This window comes from Scyliorhinus torazame, chromosome 13, assembly GCF_047496885.1.
Source record: "Scyliorhinus torazame isolate Kashiwa2021f chromosome 13, sScyTor2.1, whole genome shotgun sequence".
NCBI classification, from domain to species: Eukaryota; Metazoa; Chordata; class Chondrichthyes; order Carcharhiniformes; family Scyliorhinidae; genus Scyliorhinus; species Scyliorhinus torazame.
In genome coordinates this window covers 166,231,651-166,255,824 of record NC_092719.1, presented here as the reverse complement: position 1 = coordinate 166,255,824, position 24,174 = coordinate 166,231,651, and the positions used below count along the sequence as shown (strand labels likewise).

General features: G+C 51.6%; 1 protein-coding gene and 1 long non-coding RNA gene across 5 annotated transcripts in view; both read right to left on the bottom strand.

Annotated features, from left to right (window-relative positions):
* The window catches only part of LOC140388348 (bis(5'-adenosyl)-triphosphatase-like), a 1,872,387-nt gene that overhangs the window by 821,922 nt on the left and 1,026,291 nt on the right, over window positions 1-24,174 (bottom strand). The gene's annotated exons all lie outside the window — the stretch shown is intronic.
* On the bottom strand, window positions 16,975-17,427 carry LOC140387743 (uncharacterized). Its single transcript, XR_011933993.1, has 2 exons — window positions 17,395-17,427; window positions 16,975-17,111 (listed from the first exon to the last, which is right to left on the bottom strand). It is a non-coding gene; the product is annotated as an uncharacterized lncRNA (long non-coding RNA).

Below are 24,174 nucleotides of genomic sequence, written 5' to 3'. Positions count from 1 at the left end.
CGTGCAGCGTCATACGCGCTGCACGGCGTGACGGCTCATAAGGCCGCGCTGCTCCCCCCCACCCGACCGGAACACTAGACCGCAACACCCGACTGGATGGCTGGCCGTTGTTCAGCCCCGAGGTTCGAGTCACGCGATGTGGAGGCGCTCCTGGACGCGGTGGAGCAGAGGAGGGACGCCCCGTATCCCGGGCACGGCCGCAGAGTTGCCCCACGCCACAGCTGGCGTCTGTGGAGGGAAGTGGCAGAGGCCATCACCGCTGTGGCCCTGACACCACGGAAGGCACCCAGTGCCACAAGAAGGTGAACGACCTCGTCAGAGCAGGCAGGGTGAGCCTCCCCATATCCCCCCCTCCCCATATCCCCCCTCCCCCATATCCCCCCCACCCCCATATCCACCCCCCATATCCCCCCTCCCCATATCCCCCCTCCCCCATATCCTGCATATCCCCCCTCCCCCATATCCCCCCTCCCCCATATCCCCCCTCCCCCATATCCCCCCTCCCCCATATCCCCCATATCCCCCCTCCCCCATATCCCCAAGTGAATCCAGCCCTAACCTTAACCTCTGCAATGCACACGCAACCGATGGCGTGCATTCATATACCTGCCTAACACTGTTGCCTTTTACCCCTGCCCCCCACCCCCCCCACAGGAGAAGCGCGCACACAACAATAGGGAGCATGTGAGGACTGGAGGAGGGCCCGCTGATGAGAGGCCACTGACCGTACACGAGGAAAGGGCCCTGGAACTGGCTGGCGGACCTGAGGACCGGGAGGTTGCTGATGCAGAGGTCGGGGGCGTACTAGCGAGTGAGCCACCGACAGCCCATCCCCATATACCCCCTCCCCTATATCCCCCTCCCCCGTATCACCTGATCACTGCCTGATGTCTAACCATGCATGCTTCATTGTGTATCGCAGGACCAAACGTCCAGGCACCCATCCCCGCAGATGCAGACCGCCCGCAGGATGCTCCTCGGAGACCACAGGAGACGGAGAAACCCGCACCCTCCAGCATGCGACGCCCGCAGGATGCCCCTCGGAGACCACGGGAGACGGAGAGACCCGCACCCTCCAGTATGCGACGCCCGCAGGATGCCCCTCGGAGACCACGGGAGACGGAGAGACCCGGACCCTCCAGCATGCGACGCCCGCAGGATGCCCCTCGGAGACCACAGGAGACGGAGAGACCCGCACCCTCCAGCATGCGACGCCCGCAGGATGCCCCTCGGAGACCACAGGAGACGGAGAGACCCGCACCCTCCAGCATGCGACGCCCGCAGGATGCCCCTCGGAGACCACGGGAGACGGAGAGACCCGCACCCTCCAGCATGCGACGCCCGCAGGATGCCCCTCGGAGACCACGGGAGACGGAGAGACCCGCACCCTCCAGCATGCGACGCCCGCAGGATGCCCCGCGGAGACCACAGGAGACGGAGAGACCCGCACCGTCCAGCATGCGACACCCGCAGGATGCCCCTCGGAGACCACGGGAGACGGAGAGACCCGGACCCTCCAGCATGCGACGCCCGCGGGATGCCCCTCGCACACCACGGGAGACGGAGAGACCTGGAGCAACAGGGAGACGACACCCCCGTCACGTGCGGGAGCGACCACCCAGCGATGAGGGGGGCACCTACAGGCCCCCGTCACATCCGAGCCAGGACACCACTACCCAGGACACCACTACCCAGGACACCACTACCCAGGACACCACTACCCAGGACACCCCTACCCGGGACAGCACTAGCCAGGAAGACGAAATACCGGACAGTGACTCAGAGTGGATGGGTGGAGACGAACCCCCACCCCAAAGTGCCATGGACTCAGAGTGGGACGAAGAGCACGACACAACGCCACTGCTGTCACCAACACCCTCCACCATCGCAGAAACACTCACTACGGTTGGGCACTTTAGTGATGAGGCGTCTGGTACACTCACTGGTGCGCACAACACAGCCGTCCCGGTACAGCAGGTGGAGGTAGGAGCAGCAGAGGGACCGGGCGGTCGGAGGGCAGCCCAGCCCAAGCGAACATCTGCCGCCCAGATGGATCCCGGGTTCCTGCAGTTACCACACCCACACATAGATCCGATGCAACCACCGACCCGGAGACGAGCGAAGAGGGTGACGGGCGGCTTGCGGCGGCTGCGGTCGCAGGTAGAGGAGTCCACCCGCGTCCAGGAGCTGGGAGTGGTGCCGGTCATGCGTGCCACCCAGGCTGACACCGCATGGGTGGCGTCCGCGGTGGAGGCAATGGGTGCGACGGTGTCAGACATGGGGAACGGTTTGCGAGGCCTGGGGCCTTCCGTGCAGGCGGCGTCTGTGGCCCAGGAAATGGCTGCCCTCTCACAGGAGGCCATGAGCCAGTGCCAGCGCCAGATGGCAGAGGCGCTCAACGCCATAGCCCAGTCTCTGCAGGCCATGGCCCAGTCTCAGCAGGCCATGGCCCAGTCTCTGCAGGCCATCGCTGAGGGCATCGGCGCCAGTGGCCATGTGCGAGCCGGCGTCGCACTGTCACAAATAGGGTTTGCCAACCCCCTGGGCTCCATGGCTGCAAACCTGCAGACCCCTGTCGATACCAGCACGGGCCTCCAGGACTGGCAGCGCCAGATGTCGGGGGGCGTCGGATGGCCAGTCCGTTCGCATCCCCCACCCATGTAGAGGCCTGGGGGCCATCGGGCACCCCGAGGGAGGAGGAGGTGGTGTGGTCCGTCCCGGCTCCCTCTGTAGGGGAGGTCCCGGTACACCGCGACACCTCGGACTCCCCCCCCCTTCCGTCCCAGGTGCATTGGGTGGGCAACGGGCAGGACAGGCTGGCAGCTCGCTATCCCAGTCGCCCGGGCCGCAGCCTGGCCCATCTAGGCCAGGACGCCCCAGGAAACGGCCGCCAAAGGGATCCAGTGTCAGAAGGCAGGAATCACAGGAGTCCACCTCCAGTTCTGCTGTACCATCTGGGGAACCACGTAGACGTAGTCAAAGGGCCCGTAAGGCCAAACAATTAGACACTGAGTAAGTTGGCACGGGTGCAGGGCACAGATGAGTTTTAGGGGCTAGGGCACGTGCATGAACTCCTTTGGTTATTAAAGTCAATGTTACACCTACAGAAGCTGCCTTTGTGCTCTGTCCAAAGTGTGCGGGGGTGTCATGTACGTTGAGCGCAAGTGTGTGTGTGAGGGGTGGTCTTACCTCAGCCCAAGGTGAATCTGCCCCCTTCCCCCTGGGCTGCCATCAACATCCCCCGGGCAGAGGACGGGACCGTGCGCTGCAGTGTCACAGCCGCATGCAGGGATGGTCCGGGTGGATGGTGGTACTGTGGCCATGGGTCAGACATAGTCCAACGATGTAGAGCCAGGAGCTCATCGCAGGGCGGGTTGTCATCATCCTCCATGGCCTGCGATAGACACGCGTCCACCCGCAACTGTGTGAGCCCAGCCCGTTGTGCCGCAGGTGGACCGGCAATGGGGGGAGGGGGGGGTGGTGTGCATGCGGGTGGGGTGGGTGGGGTTGGGGAGGGGGGTGAGGGTGCTGGGTGGGTGGATGGGTGGGGGGTGTGGATGGTCGGCTGTTGCCATGGTGTGCGGTCTGTGGCCATACTACCCGATTCCCACGCCCATCTAGTCAGTGAAGCGGGCGTCTATCAGTCTGTCCCGTGCCCGCTGGGCCAGCCGGTAACGGTGGACAGCCACCCGCCTGTGTCTACCCCGTCTGCCCTGACCATTGCCCCCATCCCCCTCATCTGGGGAGGACTGCGCCTCTTCCTGCTGCTCCTCCACTCCGCCCTCCTCTGCCTGCGGCACATCGCCCCTCTGCTGGGCTATGTTGTGCAGGACGCAGCACACCACAATGATGCGGCCGACCCTATCTGACCGATACTGGAGGGCGCCCCCAGAGAGGTCCAGGCACCTGAAACGCATCTTCAGCACGCCAAAGCACCTCTCGATCACTCCCCTTGTCGCTACATGGGCATCATTGTAGCGGTTCTCCGCCTCATTGCGTGGCCTCCGTATAGGCGTCATCAGCCACGATCGCAATGGGTAGCCCGTCGCCCAGCAACCAGCCCCTCAGCCGGGGATGGCGTCCCTCGTACATGCCGGGGATGGATGACCGCTACAACACGAATGAGTCGTGTACACTGCCTGGGTGACGGGCGCAGACGTGCAGGATCATCATGCGGTGATCGCAGACCACCTGTATGTTCATCGAATAGGTCCCCTTCCTATTAGTGAATACGGCCCTGTTATCTGCAGGTGGCCGCACGGCGACGTGCATCCCATCGATCGCGCCCTGGACCATGGGGAACCCGGCCACGGCAGAGAAGCCCACGGCCCGGGCATCTTGGCTGGCCCGGTCCACGGGGAAGCGGATGTAGCGGTGCGCCATGGCATATAGGGCATCTGTCACTGCCCGGATGCACCGATGCACCGATGTCTGCGATATGCCGGACAGGTCCCCACTCGGTGCCTGGAATGACCCCGTTGCATAAAGGTTCAGGGCCACCGTAACCTTGACGGACACGGGGAGAGGGTGTCCCCCGCCAGTGCCACGCGGTGACAGGTGTGCCAGCAGGTGGCAGATGTGTGCCACGGTTTCCCGGCTCATCCGGAGTCTCCTCCTGCATTCCCGGTCCGTGAGGTCCTGGTATGACTGCCGGGGCCGGTACACACGGGGCGCCCTCGGGTGCCTCCGTTGCCGTGGGGCCGCAATGTCCTCCTCCCCCTCCTCGTCCTGTCGGTCAGGTGTCCCTCCAGCCTGGGCGGCTGCCGCCTGCCCCTCTGCGGCAGCCTGCGCCGCCTCTCTGGCACGCTCCTCCTCCTCATCCAGGGCAACATCGACATGAGCGGCTGCCACCACGGCGGCCAACATCGCTGGATGATCCGAAAACATGACGGCCTGGTGGGGGGGAGGGGAACAACGACATGTCATCATTGCCCATATCCCCTCCTCCCCCCAGCCAGGTGGCATGGACCGCATGGGTCCAACTGTTGGAGGCTGGCACCTGGCCAGGTGGACCAACTCATTTGCCCTCCCATCCCCCTCCTTGGCACGGACCCCCCCAACCTCCACCCCAGCACGGACCCCCCCCCCAACCTCCACCCCAGCACGGACCCCCCCCCAACCTCCACCCCAGCACGGACCCCCCCCCCAACCTCCACCCCGGCACGGACCCCCCCCAACCTCCACCCCAGCACGGACCCCCCCCCCAACCTCCACCCCGGCACGGCACGGACCCCCCCCCCCAACCTCCACCCCAGCACGGACTCCACCCAACCTCCACCCCAGCACGGACCCCCCCCCGAAACTCCACCCCGGCACGGCACGGCACGGACCCCCCCCCAACCTCCGCCCCAGCACGGACCCCCCCCCCCAACCTCCAACCCGGCACGGACCACCCCCCCCTAACCTCCACCACAGCACGGACCCCCCCCCCAACCTCCACCCCAGCACGGACCCCCCCCCAACCTCCACCCCAGCACGGACCCCCCCCCAACCTCCACCCCAGCACGGACCCCCCCCAACCTCCACCCCGGCACGGACCCCCCCCAACCTCCACCCCAGCACGGACCCCCCCCCAACCTCCACCCCGGCACGGCACAAACCCCCCCCCAACCTCCACCCCAGCACGGACCCCCCCCCCCACCTCCACCCCGGCACGGACCCCCCCCCCCAACCCCCAACCTCCACCCCAGCACGGACCCCCCCCCAACCCCCAACCTCCACCCCGGCACGGCACGGACCCCCCCCAACCTCCACCCCAGCACGGACCCCCCCCCCAACCTCCACCCCGGCACGGACCCCCTCCCGGCACTCCCCCGGAGCCCAGCATACTCTAACCACCCCCCCGCCGCACACACACACACACAATCCGAGACACACCTCTCCTCACGCATTCAGACTGCGGCCACGCCATTGCCTGCCCAGAGCCAACCCCCCAGGCCGTCACTCACCTCCACGCTGGTCGACGTGAGCCTGGAGCACCGGGTCACGCCGATGAAAAGGAGGTTTGATTCACGTCGACGTGAACGGTCATCACGTCGACGGGACTTCGGCCCATCCGGAAGGGAGAATATCGGCAGGCCGAAAATCGGCTGCCTTGCGCAGACCCGTGACATTCTCCGCGGCAGCGGCACCATTAACGCCCCGCCGACTTTTCTCCCTTCGGAGGCTTCGGCGGGGGCGGGATTCACGGCGGCCAACGGCCATTCTCCGACCCTCTGGGGGGCGGAGAATGACGCCCCTGATTTGCACAACACAGATCAACCATGGGGATCAGTATGATTTCACTGCTGGAAACTCATACAAAATTGTCACATACATGACTCAATGCATTATTACAATGAGTATTTGTTTCCTGAATAAAAAATTCACTGAACTGGGTTTAGCACAGTGGGCTTGCAATGCAGAACAAGGCCAGCAGCGCGGGTTCAATTCCCGTACCAGCCTTCCCGAACAGGCACCGGAATGTGGCGACTAGGGGCTTTTCACAGTTACTTCATTGAAGCCTACTTGTGACAATAAGCGATTATTATTATTAACATTCTCAGAGTGGCAATTGCTGGCAGATTGCCACTCAGTACTGACTTAGCTGCACTTAAAGCGCTTGTCTCTTCCGACCTTCCTGACTCAGGCCTGGTGAGACTGAAGAAGTAAAGCGTGCCCAGCAACAAAGTGCAAAAGGAGTTGACCTATTTATGGCACGAGATGCTGGAGAGTTTAAAGGTCTCATTGAAAGAGAGAAAGTAAGTTTCTATGGTAGGTGAATGGGATGTCGGGTGGGGATTCGAACACAGGTGGTAGGGGGATCCAGACAGGCGGTTTTGGATATCGGGGTAGGGCAGTGTTATAACCTGCCTGCTTACCATTGGCTGGGGACGAATGACAATCCCATAATCCTGTGGGAGTATGAGCTTCCCCAATGAGGGGGGCGGAGAAACCATTAGTAAACTCCATGTATAAATAAAGCTGGCCAGTTTGGAACCAGCAGGAACGAGTGTGCAGCAAGGGAAGTTGCTGCTGCTGTATATATATATATATATGTTATTGTAAATAAATGTTATTACTTTGTATCCTTAAAACTCGTGCTGGATTCTTCGTGGCCCTCACAAAACTGGCAACGAGGGTTAAAGTGAATAGCTGTCTACACTGCTGAAGCCACCTCCCTGGATTTTTGTTGGATACAGGTTGGAAGTTGTTTTCTAATATAACATGCCTCTGTACGGACGTTTGGATGTTTTTGATGCTGCGCTGGAAAGCTGGAACCAGTACGCGCAACGGATGCGTTACTATTTCCGGGCAAACAATGTCACCGAAAACGAGCGCCAGGTGGTCATATTGCTCACCGCCTGCGGCCGCATACGTTTGGAGTGATTAGGAGCCTTACGTACCCAGCTGCGCCGGACACCAAAACGTTTGATGAACTTGTGAATATAGTGGGGCAACATTTTAAACCAACCCCGTCCACAATAGTCCAGCGTTACCGGTTTAATACCGCTGAGAGGACCCCTGGAGAATCACTTGCCGATTTACTATCCAGGCTACGCAGGATTACGGAGTACTGTGACTATGGTGAGACCTTGTCAGAAATGTTACGCGACCATTCGGTTTGCGGTATTAACAATGCGGCCACCTAGAGAAAGTTGTTAGCTGAGCCATCATTGACTTTTCAACAGGCCATTCAAATAGTATTGTCCCGAGAGAGCGCAGAACGGGGAGTGCAGGAGCTACAGGGAATGGAAGTGCATGCCTTGGGGCGCAACCCCTTCCATCCGAAAATGTCCCCCCACACTCCTGCGGTACCTTAGGCGAGGCGACGTCCGGACTGACGCCAGTGGCCGTCGGACATTCCTCCCCGAAGGGAGACTTCTCCAGAACCAATGGATGAGGAGCCATGTCGTGTCAGACTTGTAGGCGCCAACCCCGTCGCGGATGCCAGTCCTGGGGGCGCCAGAGGCACAGTCGTTCCGACCGAAACTGGGACCAGCCCAGTGGCCGTACCTTCCATGTGGATGAACCTGCGGCGACTACTCCTGAGGACGTGGAGACGGAGGACGACTGCCTGCAGCTGCATTGTGTGCCAGCTCCCCGTGTGGCCCCCATTAAGGTGACAGTACTGGTCAATGGTCACCCGCTTGAGATGGAGTTGGACACTGGCGCATCGGTCTACGTGATCGCCCAGACGACATTCAACCGCATCAAGCAGGGTATACAGACCCTTACATTAACCGACTCACAGGCCAGGTTGGCCACCTACACGGGGGAACCACTGGACATTGCAGGAACTACAATGACCCCTGTTGTTTATGGACACCAGGAGGGGCGTTTCCCACTTATCGTGGTGCGCGGCCATGGGCCCAGCCTGTTGGGTCGGGACTGGTTGCGCCATTTGCGGTTGTAATGGCAGCACATCCTCCAAACAGTTTCTGAAGGGTTGACTGAGGTGCTAGGATGATACCCAGATGGATTACAGCCTGGTTTGGGGAAAATAAAAGGGGCCGTAGCCCGTATCCAAGTCGAACCAGGAGCCACGCCGCGCTATTTCTGGGCGCGCACGGTGCCTTACGCCTTGCTCGAAAAGGTAGAAGGGGAGCTCACTCGTTTGGAGAGTTTGGGTATTATCCGGCCCGTCTGTTTTGCTGACTGGGCAGCACCAATTGTACCTGTAATGAAGCCAGATGCCACAGTTCGTTTGTGTGGCGACTATAAACTTACAGTGAATACGGCTTCCTGACTCGACCAATATCCAATGCCTCGCATAGAGCATCTCTACGCGAAGCTTGCAGGCGGACTCCCGTTCACAAAATTAGATATGAGTCACGCCTACCTACAGTTGGAGCTGGACCCTGCCTCCCAACCATATATAACGATTAATACACACCGGGGCCTGTATGAATATACACGGTTGCCCTTTGGAGTATCCTCTGCCTGCGCTATTTTTCAACGTGTTATGGAGGGCATTTTAAGAGATTTACCATGTGTCGCTGTCTACTTAGATGACGTTTTGATTACAGGGACGTCGGAGCAGGAACATTTGGAAAATCTGGAGGCTGTCCTTAGACGCTTTTCGGAGGCTGGAGTGCGTATTTCAGGCAAAGGAAGTAGTCTACCTAGGTTATCGGGTGGGCCGCGAAGGTTTGCACCCCGTCGCAGAGAGGTGCGTGCGATTCAACAGGCCCCCGCCCCGACTGACACTTCGCATCTTCGCTAATTCTCGGTCTCGTAAACTATTACGGGAAGTTCCTCCCCAATCTGGCTACTACGCTGGCCCCGTTGCACCTTCTGCTAAAGAAAAATCACACCTGGGTTTGGGGTCAGCCGCAAGAAACCGCTTTCCGGCGGGTAAAGCAACAAGATGGAGAACGGGGCCGAGCGACCGATAGCTTTCGCCTCCCGCACATTGACTGCAGCGGAGAAAAAGTACGCGCAGATCGAGAAGGAGGGCCTGGCAGTGGTTTTTGCGGTGAAACGCTTCCACCAGTATGTGTATGGCCACCATTTCACTATCGTGACTGATCATAAGCCTCTGTTGGGACTTTTCAGAGAAGATAAGCCAATACAGCCCATTGCTTCCGCACGGATCCAGCGCTGGGCTTTGTTGCTTGCTGCATACGAGTATTCTCTGGAGCACAAACCAGGTACGCAGATAGCAAATGCCGACGCACTGAGCCGATTGCCTTTATCGACCGGCCCCATGTCGACCCCCACGACCAGTGAGGTGGTTGCAACCGTAAATTTTATGGACACCTTGCCTGTCACTGCATCACAGATCCGTGAGTGGACCCAGATGGAGCCAGTCCTGTCAAAGGTTCGGCACATAGTCCTGTATGGTGGGCAGCATAGACAGCTCCCAGGCTAGTTGCGGGCATTTTCCTCCAAGCTGTCAGAATTCAGCGTGGAAGACGGCATCCTCTTGTGGGGGACGCGTGTGATTGTCCCGGAAAACGGCCAGGAGCTGATACTAACAGACTTGCACAATGGGCATCCAGGTGCGACCAAAATGGAAATGTTGGCCCAGAGTTATGTCTAGTGGCCAGGCCTCGACACCGACATTGAGAAGGTGGCCCAAAACTGCTCCATTTGCCAGGAGCATCAGAAGCTTCCGCCTGCCGCGCCCCTAAATCACTGGGAATGGCCAGGGCGGCCTTGGGCACGCTTGCATGCAGATTTCGCAGGCCCTTTTCAAGGATCCATGTTCCTTCTATTAATCGATGCCCAGTCTAAATGGCTAGAGGTGCATAAGATGCAGGGGACAACGTCCTGCGCAACAATCGAAAAGATGCGTTTGTCTTTTAGTACGCATGGCCTCCTCGAGGTGCTGGTCACGGATAACGGCACTCCATTCACGAGTGAGGAGTTTGCGAGGTTCATAAAGATGAACGGCATACGCCATATCCGCACTGCCCCTTACCACCCGGCTTCAAATGGGTTGGCAGAGTGCAAACATTCAAAAGAGGCCTAAAGAAGCAGTCTTCCGGATCAATGGACACGAGACTGGCTCGCTTTTTGTTTACGTATAGGACCACCCCCCATGCGGTGACAGGGGTAGCTCCCGCAGAACTCCTAATGGGCCGGAGACTTCGCACCCGCCTTAGTATGGTTTTCCCGGACATTGGCGCAAAAGTACGCCGCACACAAGAACGGCAGGGACAGGGATTTTCTTGGCATCGGCCGATTCGGCAGTTTGCGCCCGGTGACCCAGCGTTCGTTCGGAATTTTGCTGGTGGTGCCCAGTGGGTTCCTGGCGTAATCTTTCGCCAAACGGGCCCTATATCCTACCAGGTGCAAGCCCAGGGTCGTCTCCAGCGCAAACATGTAGACCACGTTCGGTCCAGAAGACTATCCCCTCCAAAGATTCCCTGCCCCCGGAACTCATTTCTACAGCCGCAGAGACCAGAGACAAGGGAAGGTAGTCCTCACAATCTTCCTCTGGTGCCTCACTCAAAGCCTGCGCAGATCGTTACAGAACCGAATGGAGATAGAGGCGCTGACATGACGGAGGCAGCAGACTCTGACTCCGAGATGGAGACACAGGACGCATCAGAGGGGGAATCCTCAGGTCCACGGGCCGTGGATGTACAACCGTTACGCCGTTCATCACGGAAGCGCCGGTCTCCGTCCTGTTACACGCCGCCTGATCCAGCGCCGCGTGCAAATGGTGTCCGGCCTGCGGCAAAACGAGTCTGATGCCCTCCTTCGTCAGGGTCTTCGGTGGATTCCTTGGACTTTGTGGGGGAGGGATGTTATAACCTGCCTGCTTACCATTGGCTGGGGACTAATGACAATCCCACAATCCTGTGGGAGTATGAGCTTCCCCAATGAGGGGGGCGGAGAAACCATTAGTAACCTCCATGTATAAATAAAGCTGACCAGTTTGGAACCAGCAGGAAGGAGTGTGCAGCAAGGGAAGTTGCTGCTGGTGTTATATATATATATATATGTTATTGTAAATAAATGTTATTACTTTGTATCCTTAAAACTCGTGCTGGATTCTTCGTGGCCCTCACAAAAGGCAGGTTGGACATCAGGAGGGTGTTCGGACATCGGGGGGAAAGATGAATATTCGGAGGGGTCTGACATCAGTGGGAGTTGTTGGTGTGGGCACTGAACCTGGTCGGTTCAAGGGGGGTTTGTGGTGTTGTTTGAGGGGGAGGGGGGGTTGGTCTGTCAAGGGGCTGGTCAGGCCAGTGTTCGTTCAGTGATTTTTCCTCTTACTCTTTCAGAGTAATTAGGAGGCAATTCCCTGGCTGCATTGTGCCCAGCGCAAATTCATTATATCGGGAGAATTCTAGCAGAGGTCTGAAACAGGATTTGAGCCGGGTGCCAAACAGTTTCCACTGCTCCCAGCTGGCGTGATGTGGTTCACACCCTCGCTGGGCATGAACTAGATTAGCATATTTAAGTCCTCATTTGAATATGCAGGATCTGTTTTGAGCCGGATTCTCCCAGCTCCTGCAATTCTCCCACCCCCCGCGCAGCAAGCCAGGAACATTTTCCCTTTCCTCACATCTGCTCCCCCAGCTCTATTCTTTTGAAAATGCTTCTTTTTGAAGTGTCAGAGCCTTCCTAGACAGCCCACAACACTTGGAAAGGCTTGAAATCTTCTGCGATCCTTTGAAATGCTAAGTATTCATTCAATTTCACAGTGCAGTAATTTTTACTTGCTTTTGATGGACAGCTTAATGGTTTAAACACAGCTGCCAGCATGTTTATTTATTTATCTTTCTCTTCATGCTTGAATGCGTCTAAAGTACCCTCCATTGACCCTAACCACAATGTTACAAACATCTAGGTACTTAGCATTTCAAAGGATCTCACTACTAGACATTTTTAATAATCATTTATGGGATATCGGCTTCGTTGACTGGGCGAGTATTTAGTGCCAATCTCTGAGGGCATTTAAGAGTCAACCACATTGCTGTGGAACTGGAGTCACATGTAGGCCAGATCAGGTCAGGACAACAGATTTCCTTCCCTAAAAGGACATTAGTGAACTAGATGGGTTTTTACAACAATCAACGATGGTTTCATGGTCACCTTTTAGACTTTTAATTCCAGATTTTCATTGAATTCAAATTTCACCATCTGCCATGGCAGGATTCGAACCTGGGACCCCAAAGCATGACTCTGGGTCTCTGGATTACTAGTGCAGTGACAATATCACTATGCCACTGCTTCCCCCTCCAGGGTGCCTGGTTGGCACAGCCAAGTGGCATGATCTGAGGGCATAGGGCTTGAAGGAGGGGCATTTGGCAACCCCATAGCAGGGTGTCACTCACCGGGGGGAGGAGGGATCTGATGCCAGCGAGAAGTGGGGGTTTGTGCCAGCAATTGGGGTGGGGTCTTTGCTGATGAGAAGGGAAGGCTGGAGCATTAGTCTGAGAATTGGACCCTCTTTAAAAAAGGTGCCCCATTATCTGAGGAGCCAGGTCTGCAGGCATCTTCAGGTCCCGCAGAGCTCATTCAGAGTGCAGTTCACTCCAACTTCCAAAGGTGGATCACCCCCAACCTCCTGGCAGAAATCACCGTTTACAGCTGGAGACCACATTAGAAATCATTTGGGAGAATTGCTCTCCATGAGTGTAAAACTGGCAGAACCAGTTTAGCGATTTAAATGGTTTTGGCGATGGTTCCCAGCACAGTGCAATTGTCCAGAGGACGTTAGTCCTTTCGGACAATTGTCAGGTAAACCCTTATCTCGGAACTTCTGAGAGTGAATCCCTGGCGTGTCTTTGGGGTACCCCTCAAAATCTAACACTGGGGAAGCAGGACGTTATGGGCCACTCACTGTATTTTGCTTGCTCTCTTGTGATTAAATTTATAACCTGAGAAGGGTCAAGAGAGTCGATTTATTTCAAGTATATTAGAGTTCTAACTGCATTTCTCACTGGTACTGTCGTGGGACATGATCAACAGATTTAGCAATCTAATCTCAATTTTCAGTGTAAACAGTGAGAAGAACCATTTTGAGGCAGAACATCAGTTCTGTGTTCAAAGAGCGTTTGGACTTATGGGAGCAGGGAAGATGCAAGTATTAAACTGAGCGGTTGAAGTGTCCTTTCTTGCTGCAGAAATGCTCCCTCTTCCTACCAGCTATTAACTATCAGAATACCAATGAAACAGGCAAACAGACTGAGATACAGTAATTCTCACTCACTGAGAGCAAAATCTAGGCATTGGCGGAAGTATTGCCTAAATAAAATTTGTACCCACATGACGTTTATAGTCTTCCAACGCTGTAGTTCCATGGGTGCAAATGTATTTATTTCAAGCAGAAATTGGAATGATGTGAAAAGTACAATGATGATTTTAGAGCCAACTGCCCAGTGAAATCCAGGAAAGTGGATGTTAAAAATGAGCAGGACACTTCCATGCTTAGAACTCAACCACTATTGCCTTTGCAAGTGGATCAGGTCCTCAACTAAAGCAAGGGGGAGGCCTCATGAACGGTTGAAAATTGGGGATCTATCACCTCAAAAGTACCTTGACGACACCTTAACTCGGGCTGGAGCTTTCCCACCAGACTGAAGCAAATCAGCAACCCTGAGAATAGGGTTGTTAATCTTCAATATTTTGCTGAAAGCTCCAGGATTTAAAGATTAATCTCCTGGACATTATTGTGTGCAACTGAGCAGAAAAATAGTATATTAAAAATCTGGTAGCCTTAAAAAAACATTTTTAACACTTTATTTATTCCAAAAAATGCTGGAGATGGGAAAACATGTTGTTTCACTGTACAGAGCAGTTGGAAGCATGAGATCATGCGATGAAACCTCCACATATTGTCCAACTAGATTTTGGAAAACCTTAGTGGGAAGGTTTCAGACCCCACCTCAGTAATTCAAAACATTTTGTTTGGTGACGGCTGGGAAAGCAGGAGTTCTCCTCTGGGTCCCTTGATCATTCCTACCCTATATTCTCTACCCATACACTCCCATCACTTACCAGGAAGCTACCTGATCTGCCTTGCTAACGTTGTGCCTCTTTTTAAAAAAAATTTATCTCAGAAAATAGTTAAGGTAGGCAGGATTTTATTTTTTGCATATGAGTGGCTTACTCGGTGATGTCAGAGAACATAGAACATAGAACGATACAGCGCAGTACAGGCCCTTCGGCCCACGATGTTGCACCGAAACAAAAGCCATCTAACCTATACTATGCCATTATCATCCATATGTTTATCCAATAAACTTTTAAATGCCCTCAATGTTGGCAAGTTCACTACTGTTGCAGGTAGGGCATTCCACGGCCTCACTACTCTTTGCGTAAAGAACCTACCTCTGACCTCTGTCCTATATCTATTACCCCTCAGTTTAAAGCTATGTCCCCTCGTGCCAGCCATTTCCATCTGCGGGAGAAGGCTCTCACTGTCCACCCTATCTAACCCCCTGATCATTTTGTATGCCTCTATTATGTCTCCTCTTAACCTTCTTCTCTCCAATGAAAACAACCTCAAGTCCATCAGCCTTTCCTCATAAGATTTTCCCTCCATACCAGGCAACATCCAGGTAAATCTCCTCTGCACCCGCTCCAAAGCCTCCACGTCCTTCCTATAATGCGGTGACCAGAACTGTTCGCAATACTCCAAATGCGGCCGTACCAGAGTTTTGTACAGCTGCAACATGACCTCATGACTCCGGAACTCAATCCCTCTACCAATAAAGGCCAACACTCCATAGGCCTTCTTCACAACCCTATCAACCTGGGTGGCAACTTTCAGGGATCTATGTACATGGACACCTAGATCCCTCTGCTCATCCACACTTCCAAGAACTTTACCATTAGCCAAATATTCTGCATTCCTGTTATTCCTTCCAAAGTGAATCACCTCACATTTCTCTACATTAAACTCCATTTGCCACCTCTCAGCCCAGCTCTGCAGCTTATCTATATCCCTCGGTAACCTGCTACATCCTTCCACACTGTCGACAACACCACCGACTTTAGTATCGTCTGCAAATTTACTCACCCACCCTTCTGCGCCTTCCTCTAGGTCATTGATAAAAATGACAAACAGCAACGGCCCCAGAACAGATCCTTGTGGTATGCCACTTGTAACTGAACTCCATTCTGAACATTTCCCATCAACCACCACCCTCTGTCTTCTTTCAGCTAGCCAATTTCTGATCCACATCTCTAAATCTCCCTCAATCCCCAGCCTCCGTATTTTCAGCCATAGCCTACCGTGGGGAACCTTATCAAACGCTTTACTGAAATCCATATACACCACATCAACTGCTCTACCCTCGTCTACCTGTTCAGTCACCTTCTCAAAGAACTCGATAAGGTTTGTGAGGCATGACCTACCCTTCACAAAGCCATGCTGACTATCCCTGATCATATTATTCCTATCTAGATGATTATAAATCTTGTCTCTTATAATCCCCTCCAAGACTTTACCCACTACAGACGTGAGGCTCACCGGTCTATAGTTGCCGGGGTTGTCTCTGCTCCCCTTTTTGAACAAAGGGATCACATTTGCTATCCTCCAGTCCTCTGGCACTATTCCTGTAGCCAATGATGACATAAAAATCAAAGCCAAAGGTCCAGCAATCTCTTCCCTGGCCTCCCAGAGAATCCTAGGATAAATCTCATCAGGCCCCGGGGACTTATCTATTTTCAGCCTGTCCAGAATTGCCAACACCTCTTCCCTACGTACCTCAATGCCATCTATTCTAATAGCCTGGGTCTCAGCATTCTCCTCCACAACATTATCTTTTTCCAGAGTGAATACTGACGAAAAATATTCATTTAGTATCTCTCCTATCTCTTCAGACTCCACGCACAACTTCCCATCCCTGTCCTTGACTGGTCCTACTCTTTCCCTAGTCATTCGCTTATTCCTGACATACCTATAGAAAGCTTTTGGGTTTTCCTTGATCCTACCTGCCAAATACTTCTCACAGAGAAGAACACAGAGAGACTGTCACATATAGTGTGGAGTCATATGTAGATCAGATATGGCAAGGATGGCAGGTTTCCTTTTCTGAAGGACATTATTAAACTAGTCATATATTTAAAATAATCCAACAACATTCAGCTTACTTAATAAATTCAGTATCACAATTCAGGTGGAATTTCAGCTCACAATTTCTAGGTTGTTAATCCAATGTCATAAACGGTGCAAAACTGTATTGCAAGCTGTATCTCTCCAGGCAGGGCATGTATACAATTCACAAGCAAATACATTTGATTGCCACCAATGCTATCTTATTAAATGAAAAGGCGCATCATCAACAGTAATGATTTTTGTGCCTTTAAAAAATGTTCAGCACAACAACTTGGACCATACTAAACATTTCTATCCCTGGCACACACAGAATTATTGAATCCTAATTGTTATACTCTGGCATAAATAGGAGCACGTGGCCAGATATAAACTGTCAGCTTCATAAGAAGCATAAAGGCCAAATTTTCATATCTCTTTAGAATATTTGTCAGTCAATTAGAGAAATGAAGAGCCATTGTATTTGAATGGTATTTTCTTTAGCCTGTGGGATGTGACATTTTTATTTACTGCCTTAAAGATTCAATTCTGTAGGAGGACGAAGCACGCTTGTGAATACTCTGCTGACCTAACCTTTCCACATGGAGGTACAATGGTAGCTGAGGAGGATCTGTAAAAAAAAAAATCAAACTAATACACCAGCACTGCATTGGATACTGTCCTTCTACACTTCACTATAAAGTTTATTTTCCTTACTAAAGTCAACAGCAGTTTAAAGTTTAATTTTTTTACGAATTGGATCATGGGCAGTGAAACTGTCGTCTAATATTCAATGCAAATACACTACAAAATGGATTCTTCCGTGGTTCCAGTGGATTGTAATTATACACTCAGGACCCCAGATGTGACATTTAGCCTGCACAGCATTACCAGATGTTAAATCTTTAACTCACAAGCCATACATTGCAGCAAGGAACATGTTCTGCTCAGCAGTGCATAAGTACTTTCCTAATAGAAAATTAGAAAAAGACTTGAGTTCACCTGACTAGTTTATTAAACTGACATGATCACAAAGGACTTTGTGACCTATGTAACCTTTTGTGCAGTCAGAGGTAGGATACTGATTGCCTTCATTAGCACAGTTGATAATTGTAAGAAAAAAATGACAGGATAGAAAAGGTGTGAAGATCTTGTCGAGCTAATTGCACCACCAGCTGCTTGCAGTGCTTCATGCTCTAGCTGTTAACTGACCATTGCCGTCATCACTTTGTTAAAAAAATCGTGAATTAAAGAGAAAAGCTCTTCATATCTACTGAGGTCATTTACTATGTAATCTCTAACGATGTTCATTGAATTTCATTTTATATTTTATTGAAAGGTTAATTTGCATTAATTTATCTTAAATACAGATGTATGGCAAAGATTATTCTGTGCCTAAGTGGTGTACAAATGACTGATTTGGATCCAAGTTTATACTCCAGTCTTCCTCCTCATCAATAATGGTTTTGTACAGGTTGCAATAAATACAAAGAAATGGCTGGTGTAATTTCACAAACCCGCACATTCTGTTTTCCTCCATTTTTTTAAAGGGACATCTCTTTGCTGCTGGCAGGCTGTAAATAAGACCATAAGACATAGGAGCAGAATTAGGCCACTCGGCCCATCAATCGCCATTCAATCATGGGTGATATTTTTCTCATCCCCATTCTCCTGCCTTCTCCCCATAACGCCTGATCCCCATATTAATGAAGAACCTATCTATCTCTGTCTTAAAGACACTCAGTGATTTGGCCTCCACAGCCTTCTGCGGCAAAGAGTTCCATCCTCTGGCTGAAGAAATTCCTCCTCATCAAACCAGATGCAGGATGGGAACTATACAGCAGCCTTGGGGTAATGTGACAAATGCTATACCACAGCTTTAAAAGGCCTCCATTGTTGTGAAGCTCAGCGTTCTCAGCTCCTGATCAATCTTGTACTAAAAGAATTCTGTGTAATTTCAATACAATTCTTTGTGCGAATGAAAACTAAATTACGGTGCTATTTTACCAAATAAATACAAATGTTAACCTTTCCATAGAGGTACTTTATTACTCAAGCTAATTTAAATTTAAATTAGGGTAAAGTACAAAAGATCCATCCTTGACAAATAAAATGAAAAATGTTCATAGTTTTCTGTCTGACCCACCCCATTTCTGAAACTACATATTAATGTTGTAATTTTCAATGTAAATTGATGGTGAATAATAAATAACTACTTACAAAGTGATTGATTGTATTTATTATTAGGCAGCAGCATCATAATTGTTATGCTTCCAGGCAGCCTATGACGCAACATACTGATCTTCACATTTGTCTTGTTTGTTGATTTGGAGAAGGTGGGATATGCTTCATTGATGTATATACAACAACAACTTCAACAACTGAATCCAAAAGTTACCTCCAGGGGCATGATTTTAAAAATTATGTTCTATACCTTTCTTTATGGCTGTGTCAAGGGTAACCTTTACTAAATGTTCATTTATATTAAACTGAAGTACTTCAAATAGAAGCAGTTCTGTTTATCTTAAGGCTGCTTGTTCTCTGGAATCCAGCAGTGGGCCAATTTCAGAGCATGATCAACAGCACAAATCTGAGCTTGTGCAATTATGTAAATGTTGCACTTGCAATTTTAATTTCCATTTGCAGGCGTTCCCCAGTAGCTTGGAGACTAGCAATGTATAAACTTTGCAAAAATGGCTGAGCAGAACAACTAAACTCTGGGTGGCATGGTAGCACTCTGGTTAACACTGTCGCTTCACAGCGCCAGGGTCCCAGGTTCGATTCCCGTTTGGGTCAATATCTGTGCGGAGTCTGCAAATTCTCCCCGTATCAGCGTGGGTTTCCTCCGGGTTCCCCCCGTTTCCTCCCCCAATCCAATGATGTGCAGGTTAGGTGGATTGACCATGCTAAATTGCCCTTAGTGTCCAAAAACAGAAGGTTGGGTGGGATTATTGGATTACGGGGATAGGGTGGAGGGGTGGGCTTAGGTAGGGTGCTCTTTCCAGGGGCTGGTGCAGACTCGATGGGCTGTATGACCTCCTTCTGCACTGTAAATTATATGATTCGATGAACTACCAAGAATATGCAGCAATATTTTACATTTCCCAGCACTAGACCAACAGCTCTGTAGGAAAAGATAACCTGAGCTGCCACTAGAGTCACTGCCGGCTCCTGTATGATGGTGGTTTTGCTAAAGCATCTGTGGTGATGGTGCTGTGATGGAAAAGCAGCTTCAATCTGCTCCAATATTCCAAACATAATCATTATGTTTCCCAGTCTCCCTCAAATTCAACCTTTCCAAATTTTTCCAACTTCTGTCTCTTTCCTGTTGTTACCATTCTCTCCTTTCTCACTCCTTCTGTCTCCCATGACATGTACAGTTATTCTCATACCTGTACAGTGGCAATTCCCACATTAGATTGCAGTAGCATTACTCAGAATAATAGCCACTATTTTAAAGAATCATATTGTTACACAATTCTGTTGGGACGGAGAATGAATTGCAGTTTTTGTCTTCCCTTGTCAGTTGTGAACATTTTTGTTTCCTCACCACTAAGTTCCTCAACATGAGTGGGGATTTTCTGCAAGCTTTCATGTATCATTTGAGTTATTTAATTTTAGAATAATTCAAACTCAGCACCCGAGGTCACTTTGGTTCAAGTCCCTTAATGTTTGAATTATTGAGCCATAATGTTATGCTCATGCTTTTAATATTTTAATTTAGAACATTATTCAAATAATTTAATCTTAATATGCTTGCCAAAATGAATGGTGAATCTAGTAGCGTTGGTACTGCTCTGAAAGCAGCTGTGTAGATAATTCACAGAAATTGCATAGACTCATGCACTCACTCCCGGGCTAATGCGCACACATCTGCTGGTCAATGACAGACTTAGGGGGAGATTATCCGCACCCCCCAGCGGCATGTTTCTCAACAGTGGAAGGCTGCCTGCCGTTGGCGGGACCTTCTGCTCCCAGGCTGCCAATGGGATTTGCCATTAAATCCACATCCCGCCGTCAGGAAACCTGCAACGGGGGATCGCCGACAGTGGGACCAGAAGATCCAGCTGCCAAGAAAGACTGGAAAATACTCCCCTGCCCTTGGTCCTTAGAAACAGCAGAGTAAAGACACAGTAAACAAGCATTTATAATAATAATCGCTTATTGTCACAAGTAGGCTTCAATGAAGTTACTGTGAAAAGCCCCTAGTCGCCACATTCCGTCGTCTGTCCGGGGAGGCCAGTATGGGAATTGAACTCACGCTGTTGGCATTGTTCTACATTGCAAGCCAGCTATTTAGCCCACTGTGCTAAACCATCCCCTGTTGCATTTTGAGCAACTCCAGAGAGGAAGCCACAGAACACTGGGATATTAGGGGAGGGGTGTAGGAATCTGGGAGCAAAATGCATATGCATAATACCACAAGCCAGCCTATCTGTCTTTCCTGGGGACAGGATGGCCAAGGCCGATACCAAGGATGTGACCACACACAAGTAAAGCTCAGCATGCATCTGAACATCTTGAATTGGCGCTGTCCTGATGTTGCACAGCCCAACAGGCGAATGTGATGTTGGGATTCCAAATTTGGACAAAGCCACACTGTTGAGTAATGAAAAAAGAAATGTGAAGTAACAAGATGGCCCCTGCAATGCACCGTGATCGCAGGTAACTTAAAGTTTTGGAATATTTTCTGTCATAAAGTGTTTGAAAGTACAGTGGAATGTTTCTGGAGGTGTTGTGGTGCTTTTGCAAGAGAATGGTGTCTCTTGTCCATCAGCATAGAGGAATAGGAGACCTATCAACACAAAGGCTTTGTTAGGCACTCAAATACAGTGCTACACAACCACTGTCATTCTGAGGGCAGCAGTAGCTGTGCCTCTAGCTCTACAGAATGACAGGGAGATGGGGCTGAGGCTGTGGAGGGGCACGCTTTGCTAATTTGGAGTCAGATTCTCCTGTCAGGTGACTGCCTGGCAGGCCTGTCAATGCACCTAATTCTCAGTGTGCATACCTATTCAAATTTCTCCTGTCCGTAACCCCATTGAGGCACTCATCTGAGACCCCTGCAGCACAACATGGCCTGCCATCTTCCTCCTTCGAGCTGAAAAATGAACTACCCTTTACACCTCACCTGATTGCAGTCACTTGTGCCAGTGACTCACTGTGTGCTGATCCCACATCTGTACGTGCCTGCAAGGTAAGTGCAGTACTAGTGTCTGAGCTGGGAGCTGGAAGCATTAGAGTAAATGATGGGGCCTATTCATCAGTCATGTGAAATTGATTTCTCTCTTTCCTCATCCGAGGACTTCTGTGACTCACCAAGCAGCAGTTCTTGAATATCTGAAAAGAGAAACCTAGTGGGAAAACTTGTTGTGTGGAATGAAGGTTGGGATGTGTGATGAATGTAAGAAATTGTTATATTTGTTGCAGTAATGTTATTTACAAACGGGTTTAAAATGTATACAGCCAGTGTGTCTGATAAAGCTGTGATTAAGGGGATTGTAAAAGTGAGGTAATCATTGATTTTAACCATTTATTTGTTTACAGAAAGTGAGCTAATGGGATATTGTTTTGGGTTTTAGAGGATCCCTGGGGTGTAGATCATTTGTGAGTGATTATATTTTGGTCTAGGCCAACCAGGTCATGGGACATCTTGTGGAAAGAGACATTAGAATGCCTTATGCTGAGGATAGAGATTATGTAGTTAAGGGGAGGAGCCAGGTATGTCTGTAGTTTTAGTTTGCCGTAGGACTTTAAGTTGAATGGAAGTGTCTTGAGTTGGCTCCTGAAAGGTTCTCTCCAAGATCCCGGCACAGAGAAAAGCAAGTAAACCGGATTGTTAATATTATTTGTAACTGGTCTTCGAACTACATTGATTTGCTTCATTGGAATATGATTAGTTGCAGGCGTAGGGTATAAGCTGAAGTTTTTCCTTTATTTTAAGAACTGTTCTGCTATTATTTTGTTGTTAATTTGATTGATTTTGTGTTTAAAGTAAACTTTGTTTGAACACGAAAGATACCCATTGGTCAGTGTTATCACTCCTGTTATCACCTTTCCTCACAGTTTTACAATTTTTTTAATGCAGCTCTTCTTAAGGGGAAACTGCCTGTACAAATACCACTGCCGGGCTTTGCCATAGGCAAAGTTCACCAACGGGGGTTATGGAGTAGAGGCCAATGTTGGAAGTGCACCAGCTAGAACCATCATAATTCAGATGAGATGGATACTTTAATTTTGTATATTGCCGACCTCAATCTGAATGGGAACCTAAAAATAAGGGGCGGGATTCTCCGACCCCGGCCGGGTCGGAGAATCACTGGGGAGGCGGGGTGAATCTCGCCCCCACCGGCCGCCGAATTCTCTGGCACTGAAAATTCGTCCGGGGCGGGAATCGCGCTGCGCCGCGCCGGTCGGCACCCCCCCCCCTGGCGATTCTCGGGCCCGCAATGGGCCGAAGTCCTGCTGCTGTCATGCCAATCCCGCCGGCGTGAATCAAACCACCTACCTTACCGGCAGGTCTGGCGGCGCGGACGGGCTCTGGGGTCTTGGGGGGTATGCGGGACGATCTGGCCCCGGGGGGTGCCCCCACAGTGGCCTGGCCCGTGATCAGGGCCCACCAATCCGCGGGCGGGCCTGTGCCGTGGGGCACTCTTTTCCTTCTGCCTCGGCCATAGCCTCCGCGATGGCCGAAGCGGAAGTGACACCCCCCCTGCGCATGTGCGGGGATGACGTCAGCAGCCGCTGACTCTCCCCCGCATGCGCGGACTTCCGCCGGCTGGCGCAGTCCCTTCTGACCCGGCTGGCGTGGAACCAAAGGCCTTTCCTGCCATCCAGCGGCGTGCCAACCACTCCCGCGCAGGCCTAGCCCCTCAAGGTGAAGGCTTGGCCCCTAAAGGTGCGGAGAAATCCGCACCTTTGGGGCGGCCCGACGGCGGAGTGGTTCCCGCCACTCCATCCCGTCGAGACCCCCCGCCCCGCCGCGTAGGGGAGAATCCCGGCCAAGTTGTCTATTGTAACTAATTTACAGGCTAGAAAAAGACATTACTTTCCATAAAACTTATACTGGTGCACATAAACTATACCTCATGACTTTCCCCCACCATTCTCTCTTAAATGTACTGACAAAGAACAAACTCCACACTGTTTCTGGGAATTTACCCCTAGCCTTCCCCGCTCCGAGGCATGTTTGGCATAACTGACCGAAATTTGAAGTCTGAATCTTGTTCCAAAAGGGCCAGTGAAAAGGTAAGTATTTTCTATTTAAAAAAAACACAGTTCAAACAGCCCCCACTCTTTAAAAAAAATATTTTTCCCAATTAAGTTGGAATTTAGCGTGGCCAATCCACCTAAGCTGCACATCTTTTGGCTGTGGGGGTCAGGCCCCCTGCAAACACGGGGAGAATGAGCAAACTCCACACGGACAGTGACTGGGGCTGGAATCGAACCCAGGTCCTCGGTGGCGTGAGGCAGCAGTGCTAACCACTGTGCCACCGTGCCGCCCTAAACAGCCCCCACCCCTACGGCTCTCCCTTCTCCACATTCCCAGCCCCCTGCTTTCATACCTCTCCAACACCTCCATTCTCACCACCCCCAGCCTCTCCATCACTCTGACAGCACCTGCTTTCTCTAGGAAGCACTGGAGAACCAGTTGCTACCCTGAGTTAATGGATTCTTGCAGAGATATATAAATA